The sequence below is a fragment of the Anopheles ziemanni genome, chromosome 3, assembly GCF_943734765.1.
Source record: "Anopheles ziemanni chromosome 3, idAnoZiCoDA_A2_x.2, whole genome shotgun sequence".
Lineage (NCBI taxonomy): Eukaryota > Metazoa > Arthropoda > Insecta > Diptera > Culicidae > Anopheles > Anopheles ziemanni.
Genome location: NC_080706.1, coordinates 85,810,126 through 85,827,517, shown reverse-complemented (window position 1 = coordinate 85,827,517; position 17,392 = coordinate 85,810,126).

The window sequence follows — 17,392 nt, the reverse complement described above, 5'->3', positions numbered from 1 at the left end:
TCGAGTTATGATGGTAGAATCTAAACTATATTTGAACAGTATAATCAGGAAAGTTATTGCACCAAATAATTGGTTTGGTAAATTTATTGAATTGAAATCTAAACAAAAAATTTTGAAATAAAAATATTCTATTCTACATGATTCACGTGTTTTATTGCAAATTTACATATTGTTACGTTTTAAACGATTCTACGTTGAACCAATAGCGTAAAAGTAGATCCCGTTCCCACTGTGCCAGAGCCGGGTTAAAAATCTACGGAATTGCCCCTATTTCCGCTGTGACACTCGAACAACCACCACCGATTCACTTCGGTCCCGGACAGGGTCTATTTGGGCTGTAATCTTCTGACATCTTTGAAGGAGCTCCGGAGCGGATTGCTTTTCCCGACGGGGGAAAGGACAACGCCGCAATTTGGCGCAGTGTTCCGCTTCGTTTGGCTCTGGCTGTGTCGGGTTTATTCCGATTTAATCCCGTTCGCCCGTTCGTCGCTGGTGTCACGTGCAGAACACGCGCTAATGTTGCATTGCATCTAAACCCGGGGACGTTCGATCTGATTCACCACCAGCAGTAGCATCAGCAGGACCAGCATCGACATCGCATCTGCAGAGGAGTAGACAACCTTCCCCTTTTGACGTCCACTAATGGTCGCTTCAGTTCGCCGCTCTTCCAGTGCGACATCTTTCGATGGCTTTTTTCGGGTGGCAAATTAAAGAGTTTTTAGTCGCGCCAGCATCACAGCGTCTTCGCTGCGCTTTTGCGTCCGTGCAGACGCCGCCATTCGTTACTGTTGACAATTTAACGGTGGATTAGAGGCACACTGCGAAAAACACAACAGCAGCAGGGCAGTTTTCTCACCGAAAAAAGGAAAGGAAAACATTGCCCTGCACGATTCAAGACGCAACACACCGTGTTCGAGTGTCGTAACGGGGTATTGCTAGGCCTGCCCTCGTCTTTGTTGGCTTAAGTCGTCCCGGCGGGCTCATCATCGAATCGTGTCATCGTGGGTGAAGAAATGCACAGCTTTAAATCCCGTGTCGAAGCTTAAGACGGATGGAGCGTAATTGAAGTGGGGTGAAAATTTACTAGCTCAATTTTAAAGAACTAACACCGGCTTGCGTTCCCTTAAATTGAGTTTGTTTGCAGTCGCCCCCTACCATTTCACAGTTATTGCACGAAGTTTGCAATGGAGATGGAATTGCGCATTGCTTTTCTTTGAAATCGATCAAAGTGTGCGAAATTTGCATTTGAATGAGCCGCTGCATGTTTTACGTTCCCTCCAATTAGGTGCTAAGTGCCAACCAAGTTCCTCTAATAAGAGAACAGAAAAAAGTGTATAAACAAGAAAATGTGTTTGCACATTCTTTCTTTAATAACAGCGTGAAACTACTTCAAATGTTTTTTACACAAGATAAATTCGAACTTGCTTTTGATTGACAGTATATTTGGAATCTTTTTTTATAATTTCAAGAAATTTTAGATTACGGATCGCCATTTTGACTATCAAAATTATCAGTAATAATTTGTTGTTATGTGAATATTTTTTTTGTGAAATGCGGAAAAAGTATGAATAAATTAAGTTTTCTTTGAGTAGGTTCGGTTATTCTTCCACCCGTCATTTTGACGTCTGAAACTTCCGTAAGCGTAGTGGTAGTTAGTTATTTATACTACGCCCTTTAACATGACGTTTTGTACTGATAGTGAAACATAAGATATTTTAATGCTTTAAGATACAATCGGTATGCAATACGCATTGCAAGAATCAAAAGGAGATGCTTTGATGGGCGAAAAAGACTTATTAATAGATTTCTGTCCTTTTTTTTAAAAAATACTAATGTCCTTCTTTTTCTTCTTGGCGTAACGACCTTGTTGGTCATGCCAGCTCCGTTAAAGGCATACGAGACTTTGTTCCCTATATGTTCGTGGATAGTCACAGTCCTCTCCTACAGGGGAAGGGTCCGGTTTCGGTTAGGATTCGAACCCTCGCCGTCGAGTTGGTGTGAGCCCCAGTGCTCATGGGTCGATTTTCTAACCGGCGCTACCGCTCGGCTATCGCGGAACCCCCGCGGACGAATATCCTAATGTAAATAAATAGAAAAACATATTTTATATAAACAACAAGGGCTTTAAAACTTTAACTAGGCTTGGAATTGTGTATATAAGAGGCATTAAAAAATAATACACGTTCTACAATATTCAGGTTTCACTGTTAAGTATGTGCAGTCAAATTTATATTAAAAGGTAACAGCATTTAACGAAGATAATTGAGTTTAAATATTGAAGCAAAACTTATCAGACCTTTTTCGATCTTGAATGTTCATGATAAAACAAGTGCATAACGAGAGACATTTTTCTCATGACACTTGGAATTAGTTTGCCTGCCATTCAAGCCGATATCCGATCCGAGTGCTACAACTTTCTACGGTCGATCGACGATTTGTTACAAAAGAAAAAAAAATACCGAAATGCCACCAACAATCCTAAGCCTGTGGCATTAAAGACACCCACTTTGAGAATTTGATCTTCCGCCGGCTGGTTCCCTCGTTAGCGAAGCGGAACGGTAGCGAGGCGAAAAAGCGGACAGAAATAGAGCAACCCTGCAACCAAAAGGTTGTTAGCCATTGGAGGATGCTCTAGGATTAAAGAATTAATAGGCCGATTTTTCATCTCAATTTTCCACGGCACAGGACCCACACGCAAAGCCTCGGTCGGCCTTGGGAACAGAGGAAATATTTATTTACAAATTCACGCATGTGTGACTTTCGGGGCCTGAAAGTGGAGTACCGACAGTCCCGAATCCGAGATCTCTTCATTCTTCCTCTTTCTTTACGAACCGCGGGTCGATCGTTGTGTGTGGCTGGGATCGCAGCCTCTTGGGTGGTGCGTCTTCCGGGTCACTTCCGGCCCGATCCTTACAAACAAGAATGGACACACAAACACACACCAACACCAACAAACATGCTGATACACTAACAGACAGCGAAGGACAATCCGAAATGGCAACTGGCCGCTCGGCCTTGACACGATATCCTAGCGGCAAGGATATTCCACGCTCCGAGCGGAAAACCAATGTAGCCCGGTGTAAATCATGGCGTCTGTTTGTTGGTTTTATGTTCGGAATAAATTTGTTTGCGCACGTTGTGCCACCGAAGGACGGCAGGATACCGATGGGAACGGCGTCGGTGGCAGCGAGATTGTTTGTTGTCTTGAATCGCTCGTATTGTCACGTTCGAGTGTTGTTGCCGTTCGAGGCTACCGGGCAGTGGCAAAGAAAAGCAAACGAAACAGTAAAGTAAAAACATGTTTTAAAGCCTTGAATAGAAAATGAAAAAAAAAAACACGATGCAAACAACATCCATAACCGACCCACAGGTGCAACAACGTTTGGAGCAGGAAAACTTTTGTTTACGATGTTGCCCTGCATGCTCGGAATATTGTTTTGCCCCGAACCCAACATAGTACAGTACTTTTGCAATTGATCTGAAAAGGCACGTTTTATCGCAGTTTCCATTCCCCGGTATCTATGTTTCATTTCGCTAAGAGATTAGCTTTTGTTGGCAGGTTATCCCCCAGGACGAAGTGGACAGATTAAAGATTAATTTTTGAAAGAGAATGGAGCATGGTTGTAGCGAATGGAGAAACACATACCCGAACTTGTTTTTTTTTATACTTAAAAAGTGCCCAAAGTCAAGGATCAATATGTTTTTAATATTTATTCTTACTCTTTGAATCATAGAAGAAACTAAGTTTAAATGTTAATTGAATAACATTGGCCTTCTGTCCAAGCAAATGTAGAATACCTTGTAAACACGATGTCCAATATTTTTCTATATATATATTTTTTTTAATAGAGTTGTAGTGGAGACACTGTAGTTCATTCACTTTTACATATTTTTCAAAAAAATTGTTCACAAAAGCCATTGAAAGTGTTATTATATTCACTTTTCGTCTATAATAACAAATGAGTCCCGTAATGAAATTTAAAAAAAAATATTTTTAGAAAAAATGCAACCATATACTATTTCGATGAATTTTAAAAATCTGTGAACTTAACGTTATTTTGGTATCGAACCACTAGAAGGTTCCATATCCAGCCTAAGGCGTTCAACTTGTCCTGATCGACTGATAGAAGTCGTCATGGACCGCACTCGACGAGAGTAAAAAAATTGGCCAAGCAATATGTAAAGCTGTCGAAAACAGCTGGTTTTATCCAAAAACGGTAAAGTCAATGTTTCACATTCTATAATGGATGTTTTTGTTGCATTTTGAGCAAACAAACATAGTAAAAATATAAGTAAAGGATAAGATGTGTAAAAGTGGTTAAACGCCTTTTGACACAGCCTATTAAATCCATAACGGGAGACTCGGGCAGAATTTTTTATCCAAAAAGTCTGGCGTCCCATTACACCAGACCTCAAACCAATGATTGATTTTAAGTGATCATATATGATATCAAATTTAATCAAGCAAAATATGTACTAGTTGGCCCAGTTCAATGCTTTACATTTGCGAGAAAATAGCAATGCAAGTTGAGTGGGGTCCGCGACAGCCAGGCGGTAGCGTCGGTTAGAAAATTGGCTCATGAGCGCTCGGGCTCATCTCCTTGACGGCGTGGGTTCGAATCCTAACCGAGACCGGATCCTCTTCTGTACGAGGGGACTAACTATCCGCACACACAAAGGGATCTATAAAAGCATAGCTGTGGATTAAAAAAAGTCATGAAAAGCCGACTCAGTGTTATGAAATAATTGATGTTTTAATTTGTATGACACCATATAGTTGACTGATTCTGTTGTTATTTTCAAAAAAAATATTTATTTTAATCGATAGAATAGACAACAATAAACAAAACCTACTTGCTTCACAAATATTCTGCTGACCACCTTCAAGAGCCAACAGTCACACACAAGCTGCACTAATTTGCACGCTCAGATTGTCTCGTTGAAAATTATTTTTCCCCGAGGTGTAATGATGCTCCGTCGGTAGCAACATGAAGCCTTGATTAAATAAGACAAAGCCCTAATCATCTTAATTCACTTGCGTACTTCAGACAAGACGCCACAATCAAGTTGCCGCCCCGCAGCAGTTCACACTCACGCGCCACCAGGTTCTGGCAGTCAACCTTCGGCTGCGAAACTCCTGTAAAGCGCTTGTACCAATCACATTTCGTTAGCCGATTTTCGTGTATCCGGCCTTTTTTAAAAGCCAGGAAATTCATGTCAGTGTATGCCTAGCGGGAAGAAGAAAATACTCTCCCATTACCGAGGTTGCTATCGTCGCCCGATTCTAACCGGAATCGGTATGATTTCCATTATCTGATAATAATGTTGAAGCTCATTTTCTCTCGCTCCTTCCGTAATCTGATCTCTCAGGTCTCGACCGGGACCGGTCTCGTTTCGCGACCGTTTAATCGAAAGTGAGCCCGTACGGTATATTAAGTAATTTCATTTACAAGAAACAATCTTCCTTTTTATTTATTTTCATTTAGTAGCCGCTCCCTTTCGCTGCATCGCGCCACACCCATTGGCGGCTAATAAGCTTGCCTTTGGGCCTTCGGGCTTCCGGTCGAGGGAAGGGGGGATGAGGGGAGGGAGATTCTTTTTTCTGCACCTCTTGTCTCCTAGCCGCGTGGGTAAGATGGTGGTGAGACTTGCCAATTCGACGCCACCGACCGACGGACTCGAAAAGAGACTATAAAATAAAATGAAACCAAACGATGTCGATGGAGTGTCGCACGCTACCGATATTACGACCGACCCGGAGCCCGGCGGGTATTCAGAAGCTGTGTCATGCGAAGCCCAACATCGAAGGCCCAGGCAGTGACATTGAAGGTGCTCATTACGAGCGGCATCTTGGTGGGATGTCTCATTTCGTCCGGAGCTTTTCTTCGTGCGCGAAGATGATGATAAGAAACATACACTCACACACACACACACACTCGCACAAAAAGTGTCCCATTCCAATAGACCACCCGTAGACTTTCATTAGCATTTCGATGGCGATGGCAGCGAAGGATGGCGGATGCGACGATGAGAGTGTACAAATTTATTGTCACAATATTGCTCCTCCTAGCGGGAGGGCGGAATAGCGCAGCTTGAGCGGGGCCGAGGAGCCACGGAAGCGTCGGAGAGCAAAATAGTTACCACTAAGAGCTGGGAAGTGGATAAAATGTTACTCAATTTGCCGAACATGCAGTTTTCCATTCTAGTTGTAGGAAGCGTTTGCGACACTTTTGCAAACATAGAAGAAACATAAGTAGAAGTTTTTTTTTTCAACAAAAACGAACATAATACGGGCATGATATTTCTATTCGATCAAATTTGGCCAACCTCCAAAAAAATTGGTGATTGAAACAAAACTTTTGGATTGATAAGATTATTTCTAACACAATACTTTTGAAGCAATTGAAACAAAAAATATGCAATCCGCTCTACTTGAGCTAATTAGTTATGTCCTCTGGCAATACTACAACATAAAAACTATCTTACATAAAAATAAAAGTGAAATGATGTTGAAAACTTTGCATTAATAATTAAACAGCAAGGAAATAAATAATATGTTATTTATTATTTTATGGCATTAAGCAAACCATTTTTAGAGCCACCTGTGAAATTTAATTAACATAAAAATACAACATTATAATCGTTATGAATAGATTTTTATACGGTTTATATTTGAATCAAACATCACTTTCTAACTATTTATGGGCTTTGCAATAATATGACGTATTAATAAAAAAAAATAATAGGAACTATGACAAGCTGACGATTTAAAGAAAACCCACTGTAACCAGTGACTCAGTTGGTGAAAATGTTAGTCTGTTAGTTGGATTTTTATACGGATGATTTGGTTCTAAAAATCTAAATCAAGTTTGTTACACTACAAGATAAGATATAATCAGATACGATATCGAAAACTCGTTCAGTCGTTTTACTGCAAAGAAATCTCGATATCCTACAATACAAATAAACCTCTCCAGCAGGCCGAATTGTTTCAATAAACAATTCAGCCTGCTTCAATTATTTGCCAAATGTACTCTCGTCACCAAATTACTCATTTCAAGGCGGCACACGCTCGATGGCATCCGGCGGCAACGCGACCAAGAGCGATTAAGATGATAAACGCAAACATCAAATGCTAATTTAAAGGCCATCATCACCGCTATCTGCGCTCATCCTCGCCATTATTTTCCCTAAATAATCGTTTGTCTTTCCGAGGGCCCGTGCCAGAGGTCGCAGGATTTCTGTTATTCCTTTGCCGCTAGTTTCAGACGAAACGATGGGGACGGGAAAGGTGGAAGGGCATGGAACGGTTTACTTAACCGGGGTTGGGTGAGGCGCGGGCGGGTGGAGCGCATTATTTCTGGTGCCAAATTAAATCTAACAAGGAGATAAAAATATTTTGATAGTGCCTCGGCTAATGACACGCCGCAGATGGGAAGCCATGGTTGAGCAGTTACATAGTTTATCCTCCCCGGACGCCGGACGATCTTCCTTGCGAAGGCTTATTCCTTTCCGCCTTCCACTTGTTTCGCTTTCTTCCCTCCCCACCCGCAGTCCGGAATGACAACGTCGTTCCAAACGAGAAGGCTCTTAGGGCTAAATACTTGGAGTGGCGGATTTGGTGTGGACCGCGCGGACTAAGCACACAGCGGCAGGGCTCGAGAGATACACGTACAACGCCGTCTGCCCACCTTGGTTCTGTACGCGGGCCTGACATCCGTTGTCATCTTTGTCGGTTGATGATGGTGAGCAAACATGGCCCTCTTTCCCCGCTGGCCAGTTGGGCAAAAAAAAGGAAGGAAACTAGCGAAGAAGGAAAAGATCTTCATCGTCGGAGTAGCGTCGTGTGCGTGGTGCCAGAAATCAGAAGTTCCGCAAGTCATGATTTCTCGGTGTTTTATAATAAACCTATTCTTTTGATGAAGTGAACGTGCTGCTCCAAGCTAGCCCCGCACCCAACTCCGGACGCTGTGTTTTTCCCTAGCCCCGCCAGGACCTGCGAGTCAACGGATTGTGTCGCGCCAAAGTGGTTTCGCTCGGTGCACCGACACCCGGCACCGGCCGTTGGGTGGCTTCCCAGGAATCGCCCACTTCAGAACTTCCAGGACCAGTGCAGTTTTTTCTTCCCGTTTCGTGTTCTTCTTTGCCGTTTTTTTGAAGAAGCTGCCAGAGACCCTTTTATTGCTTCATCTTTCTTTTCGCAGCGTGAAGGGCTGTGTAAACATTCCATCCGAGGAGCCCAGAAATGAATAAATGTCAAAAACGTTATAACCCCTTCCGGAAGAGTCAGCGGTAGAGAGAGAGACAACGAGAGGAAACAAAGTTGAAACTATTCTGCCGGATTCCTCAGGGTGGAACAATAGTGTGACAAATAGTTATCTTAGCTTTCCGCTACTGTTGGTGATGCTGCCACTGCTGCTATCTTGTTAATCTTAATGATAAACATATAGACAGTAGACGACTTGACTCAGGCTTTCCGAGAGTTTGCTGTAAGGAAAGAGAACAGGCTTCCGTTCACATCCCTACGCCGGTTTCCGTTGGACCTTACGGATCCCACCGTGCGTGGAAAACTATTCCACTAAAAGTAAATTAACAACAAATAAATCCAGTGACTAAGCAGAATGGTTCTAGAAGCAGGCAAGTCTTTCATTCAAATGGCTCCATTAATTATGAAATATTTTCAGTAGAAGAACCCAACTGAAGATTGTGTTATTTAGTCTCTATTCTGAAGCAAAATATAACCATAGAATATTTGAATTTAAAATGTAAATGATAGTCTTGTTTAACATGATAGTCTTGTAAATCGCTTGTTTATATCTTTTGTTATATATTAAATTTTTGTAGTTGTTTTGTTTTGTGGAAAAGTTGTTCTTATATCATTTTGAATTACAAATTTGAATGGTAAAACTATTCATATCCATTTTGTAATGGTGTAACCCAAACAAAGCTCTTTAATTTTGTTTTTGTATGAATTATGCAATCCTTTGAAGCAAATTGCGAAGAACAAACAAGTAATTAAATATTAATTTTTTGGTTTGAGAATTTGTTTATTTTCGACAGCTGGATATATTGCACGTTTATCAAACAATTCATTGGATTGTAGCATTAAGCTTTAAGTGAAATAAATATAAAAGGTGCAGCAATTACAATTAATGTTGTACCAGCTTTTGATATATTAAATCAAACCAGCTTATAAGTACACATAAGCGTAAATATTTAATCTTTTTCAACGCTAGGTTTTCCATGTTTCAGCTCGCTTCCATTATTTACAAAATAAACATCATATTATAAAACAAAAAGGTGAGATAGAGTGTGTAAAAACGTGAGAAACCGAATTATAGCTTTTCGCTCAGCCTTTCCCGAACCATTATCGGGCCTTCAAACGAGCAAACCCACAAAGAGCACTTTAAACGCAAGTAAATCAAATCGAATTAAACCACTTTCCTGTTCTTTCGTTGCTGGTTCGTGGGATTCGCAAAAAACGATCACACACCAAGCTTCCCCCCCGAGCGGTCTCGGCGTCGCACGGTAGCCAGTTGAACCGGGGCCGAGGAATTATCATCTCGATACGCGAAAACGCATTTTCCTCGCACCGCTCCTACCTCAGCTGCAGCCACCGAATCCCTTCCCGCGCCAGGACAATTCTATTTCATCTGCATGTGGCAGCTGTATGTTGACCCCCGGTGGAGCGGGGGGCACGGCAGTTGGGCTGGCGGTGGCGTAAAAACTGGTCTGGTTTATTATGTGGCTTTTGCGGTCGCGACCGATGCTTGCCGGCGAAGGCGGCGCTCCATCGCCCCGGGAGCAATAGAAGAAGCGGTGGCAGCATTTTACTACTGGCGTGAGGGTTGTGTTTCTGTTGCTTCGGACGCCAGGCCACGGTCATAAGAGTGCCGTCGTGCGCCATGCTCCAGACCGGGTGGCAGCAATCTCGGAAGCCGGTGGCGCAAAAACCGTCCGCTTACGAAGTACGGTTCCATTAAAAGACCACATACGAAACGACAAAAGGTGGCCTCAGTTACGCCTTGGGCGGTTGGTAGGGACCCGATCATCATGATCAAAGCATGAGCCCGTCATAAATCAAACCATAAGGCCGCCGAAACTTTCGGGAGATAGCGCCGCGCATAAGTGGCCGGGCTGGTAGCGAGCGAACCAACAAAAACAAGGGCAAAAAAACATACAAACGAGTCCTATTGTAGGGGAAGGGCATGAGCATACATATATAACTCTTTTTACGCCCAGCAAACCCTCCCCTACCTTTACGCTTCCCTTTCGAAGGGTCTCGGAGGGTTTGTTCCTTTCTCTGTTTATTTTTTCTTCTTTTCATGTTCTTTAGAGACCGCTAACGGTGTGGTTGATATTAAACGTGGAAAACCATAAATAATGCACGCGCACCGAGCCCACGGATGATAAAAACAAATGTCCTCGGTTGTTTGTTTCCTAATAATAGGCCCTTCCTTACCCGGGCTTCGTTTGCATGCCTTTTCCCTACGGTTGCATTTCAGTCGGCCTCTTAAACAAACAGTACCGGGATGGCTTTCGTTGCAATAAAGAATTGCAAACTCCACTGTACAGTCTCGTAGACTGCTCAGAAACCATATGTACAGCAATTTGTGTTTTAATAATTACATACTAAAAATTACATGCCAAACGAGATAGTGATAAGCTAATCAAAAGCATGAAACATCAGAAATTATGAAGCCGATTTAATTTTAAATAATCAATTACCAAATGGCAAAATTTAGGGCGAAATGAAACGAAAATTAAACCAAACACTATACATTATGATCTCAGTATAGAGTTCATTTCTTCGAACAACAATCGTTTATATGGGAATGTAATAATAAATGTAATACTATTACATTGACTCAAGTTCTGTATAAATTAAATGAACAAATAAACAGACAACTTCATGCAAACTATAAATTGATTTTCAGCAGTATATTTATCAAAAAACAGGAATGTTTTCCATTTTGTTTCCTTGATTTTTTCAACACCGCGCTTCAAAGGAATCCTTTGAAGTATATTTGAAAATAAATTACTTTTATCAACAAAATCGAACACCATGCGCCATAATTAGTCCTCGGAGCGTATGGAAGAGTAAACACATACAAGATAAAAACCATTACAAAGCAAATTGTTTCACCAAACGACGCATTGCTGATCCCGAGGCACCGGTTGCGTAATGTGTTGCTTTCATCTGCGACTCGAGCTGCGAACCCTTGCCCGGCGCATACGGGGTTACAATTGTATGGGGCATCATCGAATTTAACATTTTTGATCTCATTAGGTTTCTTTTATGGCGAAATTAAATCGAATCAAAGCGAAGGGTGGGAGTGCACTGGAGAGAGGCGGCCAAACTGCGTCCGAATGATGATTGGCTGCAGAGAAATATGCGAACTATGAAACGGAACCAGTCGTGTGATGCAGGTTCAATGCGTCACCACTTTTCGTGACGGGGTAGGGTTAGAGAGGGACGCTGTAATATGGTCCCTAATCGAATCGAGTTCGACCCCCTGGAAAGAGGTGCATAGGGGTGCCGTTTTTTTTTTTAAGTCCTGACGCGATCGATTTCGGTGACTGTTCCGTTCTAGGCTGCGAAAAGGCAGATGTCTATCTCAGTGCGTGTGTGCGGTGAATGTTTTAGGTTATGTTCGATACCAGCCTTCCAACTAACTGCATCCTTTCATGGTTGCGCACAGTGAACAGTTCTAAAGGAATAAGGCGGCATTTTTTAAAATCTCCTTTTGAATGGTGAATTTCATGCTATGCTATTTTTTTTTTAATATTTCCAAGTCTATGTATTTTTTATTTGTGCAAGATCTGCGATATGACATTTAAGTAATATTTTACTCGATGGAATTTGAGTTTGATAGCGTCTTTATTCATCATGTTGTGGTAGTGGTAAACGGGATAACATTGAATATGTTTGAAAATGCTTTTATAAAACTGTGGGATTTTTCTAAATCGTTATTATGAGAGATTTATATAAAAAAAAATAAAGAGCCGAGTCGTAAACAAGTTTTCCAGAAATAATAAATACAGGTCGGCCCCAATTTTGGTCACCAAACGAGACTTACGACGATGTAAACCGAGGCGCCCATAAGTTGATTCAGTAAAGTATTCTGAAGCGAGAAACCTGCAGCTAGTTGTTAATTTGTCCTTGTTTGAATTTTCTATCATCCAAACAGTATTTAATCGGGTAATTTTAATGAGTAAAAAACAAAGCACGTTACTATAAACAAGTTTCGAACGATTTGTCAACCGACGAAACCCGAAGTTGACAAATACCAGCCAGCATATAATTTCATTTAATTTCACTTGAGTTTAGGGATATAGAAATGTAACGTAGCCTGATAAAACTGCTTAATATCGGTCTAAAATATTAACGCCTATAAAAAGGACGTATTTCTGTCTCAGAAATGACCAGGTCACACGACACTCAACAGGACAATAGCATTCAAACATATGAAAAAATGCAAGCAATAAATACAGAACATAAAGTAGAGTATTAACAATTTCCGCCATAACTATCCAACACAGAAAAGAAAACTTTTATCTTTTTCATTATAATTTTTTTTTTTTTTTTTTGATAGCAGTTATATCCATCAATCTTTCCATTGTGCATTCTTAAAATGCTTCGCAAAGAGTGTCGCTCATTTCGTCGGTATTTTTTTCTAGCTCAACCCTAAGTAACCGTGAAGGACATGCTACCCCTTGAGCGTGTAAATTTTTGAATTTGATTTTCCCGCCATCCCCCTCCCACTGATCCTTTTTACCCCCCCCCCCATCGACCGTACGCGCGGCATATGTGTAAAGTGTCTGTTTAACGCTCGTTGTCCCGCCGTGCATTCGAATGCTCTCGAGGGAATGTCGAAGGGTCCTCGCTTTGCGGTGTAAAATGAAAACGGGGTGCCAAAAGGAGTTTCCAACCCCTTCGCCTTCGGCGTGCACTCGTTTTCGAACGGTTCTTCCCGGTTTACTCGACAAATCGATACAGGAAATGAAACCGCACGCCGTCTGGAGGGTCGGGAAATTTCTGAGCGGGCGCGCGCGGGGAACTCGTAAAGGCGTAAAACGTTCCCCGTTTATTTTCCCAAAACCTTTCGGAGGAGGGTTCCACTGTTTTATGACGGTAACAACTGGGCTTTCGTTGTGTCAAAACAATGCCCGGTCGGTTGCAGTGGCTAGAGGAAAAAGACCGGCCACAAGTGTGCATCAAACACGAAGGGATTTTCCAAAACAGTTTGCCTAACAATGTTTTTTCTCTTTTTCTCTTCGAGTGCTACGAAACTCTTTCCTGCGGCCACAGTTTAGGCCAAAAGCAACGAGGGCCCGCAACATTCCAAACGAAACTCCTTCTAATGATGTGAGGCAACGTTCCGCACTGTGCGTTCCGAAAATCAAATCTGATACGGACGAAGTTTTCCACTTTCACCTGGCAACTTTTGAACTCTCCCAGCTACCGACGGCGGGCGCTTGTTTAGGAGGGACTTTGTTTATCACCAACCCAACCAGGCGCGGGAATTATAATAATTTGTGTACAAGAAATTCTTAAGCCCATCCTTCACAACAATGACACCGACTTCGATGGAGTTCTGATGAGGGGGCGCACGCTGCAAACGGGAAAGCCTTGTTTAGCTCTATCAAAATCGTCCCTTCTATCGTCCAAGCATTTTCAGGCACCCCCGAATCGCTGGAGGAAACCATAAGCCAGCCCCGGCAACGGCAGACGTCTGTCATGTTCAATGAATTTTACCGTCAAATTAAAGAACAATTTCAAATAGCATTAAATTTCAAAGGTTGACTTCACTTGAGACAAAGACCTTTCGCGCGTCCCCCACTTTTCCGGGAGGAGTAAGTTTCGTGTTTTTGTATCATAACAAGACGGGAGACACAATCGCCCTTATCAGCCATTATTTCGCCGCGGGCCGTACGGTTTGCGTTTTGACTCGAGCCCCGGACCCGGATCCAAACATTCCTCACCGGTGTGTTTTCCAGCCAGATTAAACATTTCCGTTTTCCGTTCGTTCAACCTTCCGCTGCCGTTTACCGGCTTGCCCTTCATTTCCTCGGAAGACCACCAGGGAGAATCCGGCAGCAAATCCGGCCTGTGGGGCGAGATTGTGCCGAGCGTTTCACTTCTAATGATCGTTGGCGGACAGAACTTCTAGTCGACGGACACGGACGTCTTCAGTGCTTCGGATTCAGAGCCACGGCCAATGGATGGTTTTCATCCGGTCGTCTATCATGCGTAAAATGAAACGTAAATGTTCTCCACAGACGGTCCACGGCTTGTAAGAACTTTTTTTTATCAACTGATGAGTACCGGCGTTAGAATTTTTGTTCGCAGAATGGTGGATTTATGTTGTTTGGGACGTTTTACCGTAGGATGAGCCTTTTCAAGGATAAGTGCCATTTTGATGGATGAATATTTTTTCGTTCAACAAAACATGCTAATTTCAAAAGTTCTTCAATGCTTTTCATGAAAGATGTTTAACTATATGAGACTTATTTAAATTGGTTATGCTTTTTATTCTTGCTCAACGGACATTTACATTTGTTCATTACATTTTCCAAGGTAAGCAATAACATCACAAGACATTTTAAAATTAAATTTTAAATTACCTTCCAAAAGAAACCAATCTATAATATATAATAGATCGCCGAAAGAAATATTATTAGCATAATCGATTGTTCATTGCTCGCTGGTATGAAATTCAAAACTTTTATGTTTCCTTTTCGCTATTTCCGACCATACGTTACAGCATATTTTGACAAATTGAAATCTCATAAATGTGCAAATTAATTTGACAACCACCCTCTACTGCTCTACCCTTTTGTTCACCTTCCCGACTAATCATTCCTTGCTTTGGGCCTCCACCGGAAACCAATTTGTGGTCAGGGTAGCATTCATCCCTTCCTCCATCCAAACCCACTTCCCATTGTCTTTCGCCGATCGAACGAAGAAGCATACGCCGTGTGTGGCGTTCCGGTACCGGCATCCGTGAGTATTTGCTGCTAATTTAAATGTAAATGTTTATCCAACGAAGTGGATTGCTACTACATCTGTCTCCTACGAGGAGCCCATCGAGCAACTCAAGTCATCCGGCCGTCCTTTGGGTTTCCTCCTCCATCCAACTTCCTCGGCTTGTAAGACGGCTCATGTCAGCGCATTGTCAGTGCTCAAGTGGTTTGGAAGTATCTATACAGACACACACAAACTGGAACTGGGAGGCCCTTGAAAGGAACCTCGGGCCACGAATACCACACAACCAGCTCGTCTGCAACGATCGACCAAAACTGCGAAAAGGGAAAAGTCGTCGAATTCATCATTACGTTATTTTAACAGCCGTGAAATTATTTCAAGACACCAAAAGCGCCGCAGGGAACGGACCATGAAGGGCCCGGCACGGGGCGTGTGGGGAAGAATTCTTCGCACACGTCGACATAAGACCGTCCAATCGGAATGTCGTATGTTTGGCCCGGCTTGCCCCTTTCGGACATGGATTCAGGAACGTCCAGGCATCCGGGAACGTTGAAATGTGCCAGACGCGAGTGTCACGGGCGGTCGGTATCGCGGGCGTCCTACACCATTACACCATTTACAAGCAACACCGCGCGACTACCCGTGTTCCGTTTTGCGCGGTTTTGCGTTTTGTTAGCAACATGATGTTCCGTTCTTGCGCCGAGGACGGTTCTTCCGCGGAGCATGTTCCAAGGCGGCGCATCGTTCGTGTCGCAGCGCGATTTCCAGAACTCCGAGACGGTGGCAATAAGTGAAATACCTAAACATGTTTAATTATCTCGCCCCGCGCTCGAGCCGGCCAATCGCACATTGTCGATCGGCGAAATTCGCGTAACACGGTACACAGAGGTAATGTTCTGGATAAGTTGCGAAGAAACGGTAGATTTTTCTGCACAAAACGGGAAAAGTCGCATAATCTGCAAGAAAAGTTATAGAATTACAAAGCAGAACTTTTATAATACACATGTCTAGATGTTTTTCTTAGAACGATCTCAACCATAGGACTTTCAGAAAAAAGAGCTAAATGATCAAAACCTTTTCTAAATATATTGATAACATTGTCAAATATGTTTAATTGATTAATTTATAACTAGTCATACAACGGCTTCAGATAACTTCAAAAAATTGAAAGCACGTTAACTTATAGAAAAACGTAACAAACAAATATTTATGTTGTTGTTTATGTGACAGTTTTCGTTGTTTTGTTCTTTGAAATAGGAAGCTTTTGTATAGTTGTGGATCTTTTTAAAGAAACAAGTGAAGAACCTTGTAAAGATTATATGAAAAATCAACCGAGCTAAAAATGAAATTAAAAACTTTTTTTAAAAAACTGTGTAATGGACCGTAATTTAGCGAATATAAAAATCCCTCGTGTATAAAAATCCCATAGATAAATAAAGCAATAAAAAAGAATCAAAAAAATGTTATTAAAAAGAGGCTATTCAATTTTAATAATTTTATTTGTAATGCTATTCAATTTTAATAATTTCAATGATAAAATTCTTAATTAAAAATTAGAACTCATCATACTACTCCAGTTACCAACATTACTATCTTAGGTCATTTAAGATCTAAAAAGGGTTCGTTATACACGTCAAAATACGGTACTTACGGTTAAATAGCTTTATTTCAAGTGATATTCACTCATATTTAAATTGCTATGAAACGAGACTAGATTACCTCTCTGAATTGTTGTTATTTTCTTGAATTTTTAAATTGTATATTGAATAAAATTCAAATAATAAGATCAAATTCGTAATTTATTTCAATGTCAAAAATAACATCCAATCTTATAATTTGCCCTTTCTCCACAGTTTATTCCCGTAATGAAGCAAAATGAGTAAAAAAATATCTATAAAACATAACATTGTCCCCTTGGGTGGATGGATTAGTTGTCCGACACTTCCCTATCAGCACAGGCGTGGCATATGGGAGGTGAATCACGTGTTGCCTTGAAGAAAACGGGCTGCCCGTAATCGGTTTGGTGACAATTTTTGCACTTCTTACTTTTATTTTCATACGCCATCCGATCCGGAACAGATTCCGAAAGCACGGGGCTCCTCATCTTGACACTGCGACGATTAAGCGACGAGCGGGTTCACGTGACCCAAGCGACCCATCCTGGTAGAGGGCACCACCAAGTGGTGTTTGTCGCAGTGGACTAAGATCTCTCGCAAAATGCCTCGTTGGGGTACAGCTTCAGACTGTCTTCGGGATGTCACCTTTTCGAAAGGCATCGGTTTAATCGATGCGGTTTAATCGCGGATCTTCCAGTCGACGGTTCTCTTATTGTTTTTCCTCGCCTTAATTGAGCGTAGTTGGTGTTCTCGAAAGGTTAGGCCGAACAGAACGCAGCACGAGTGA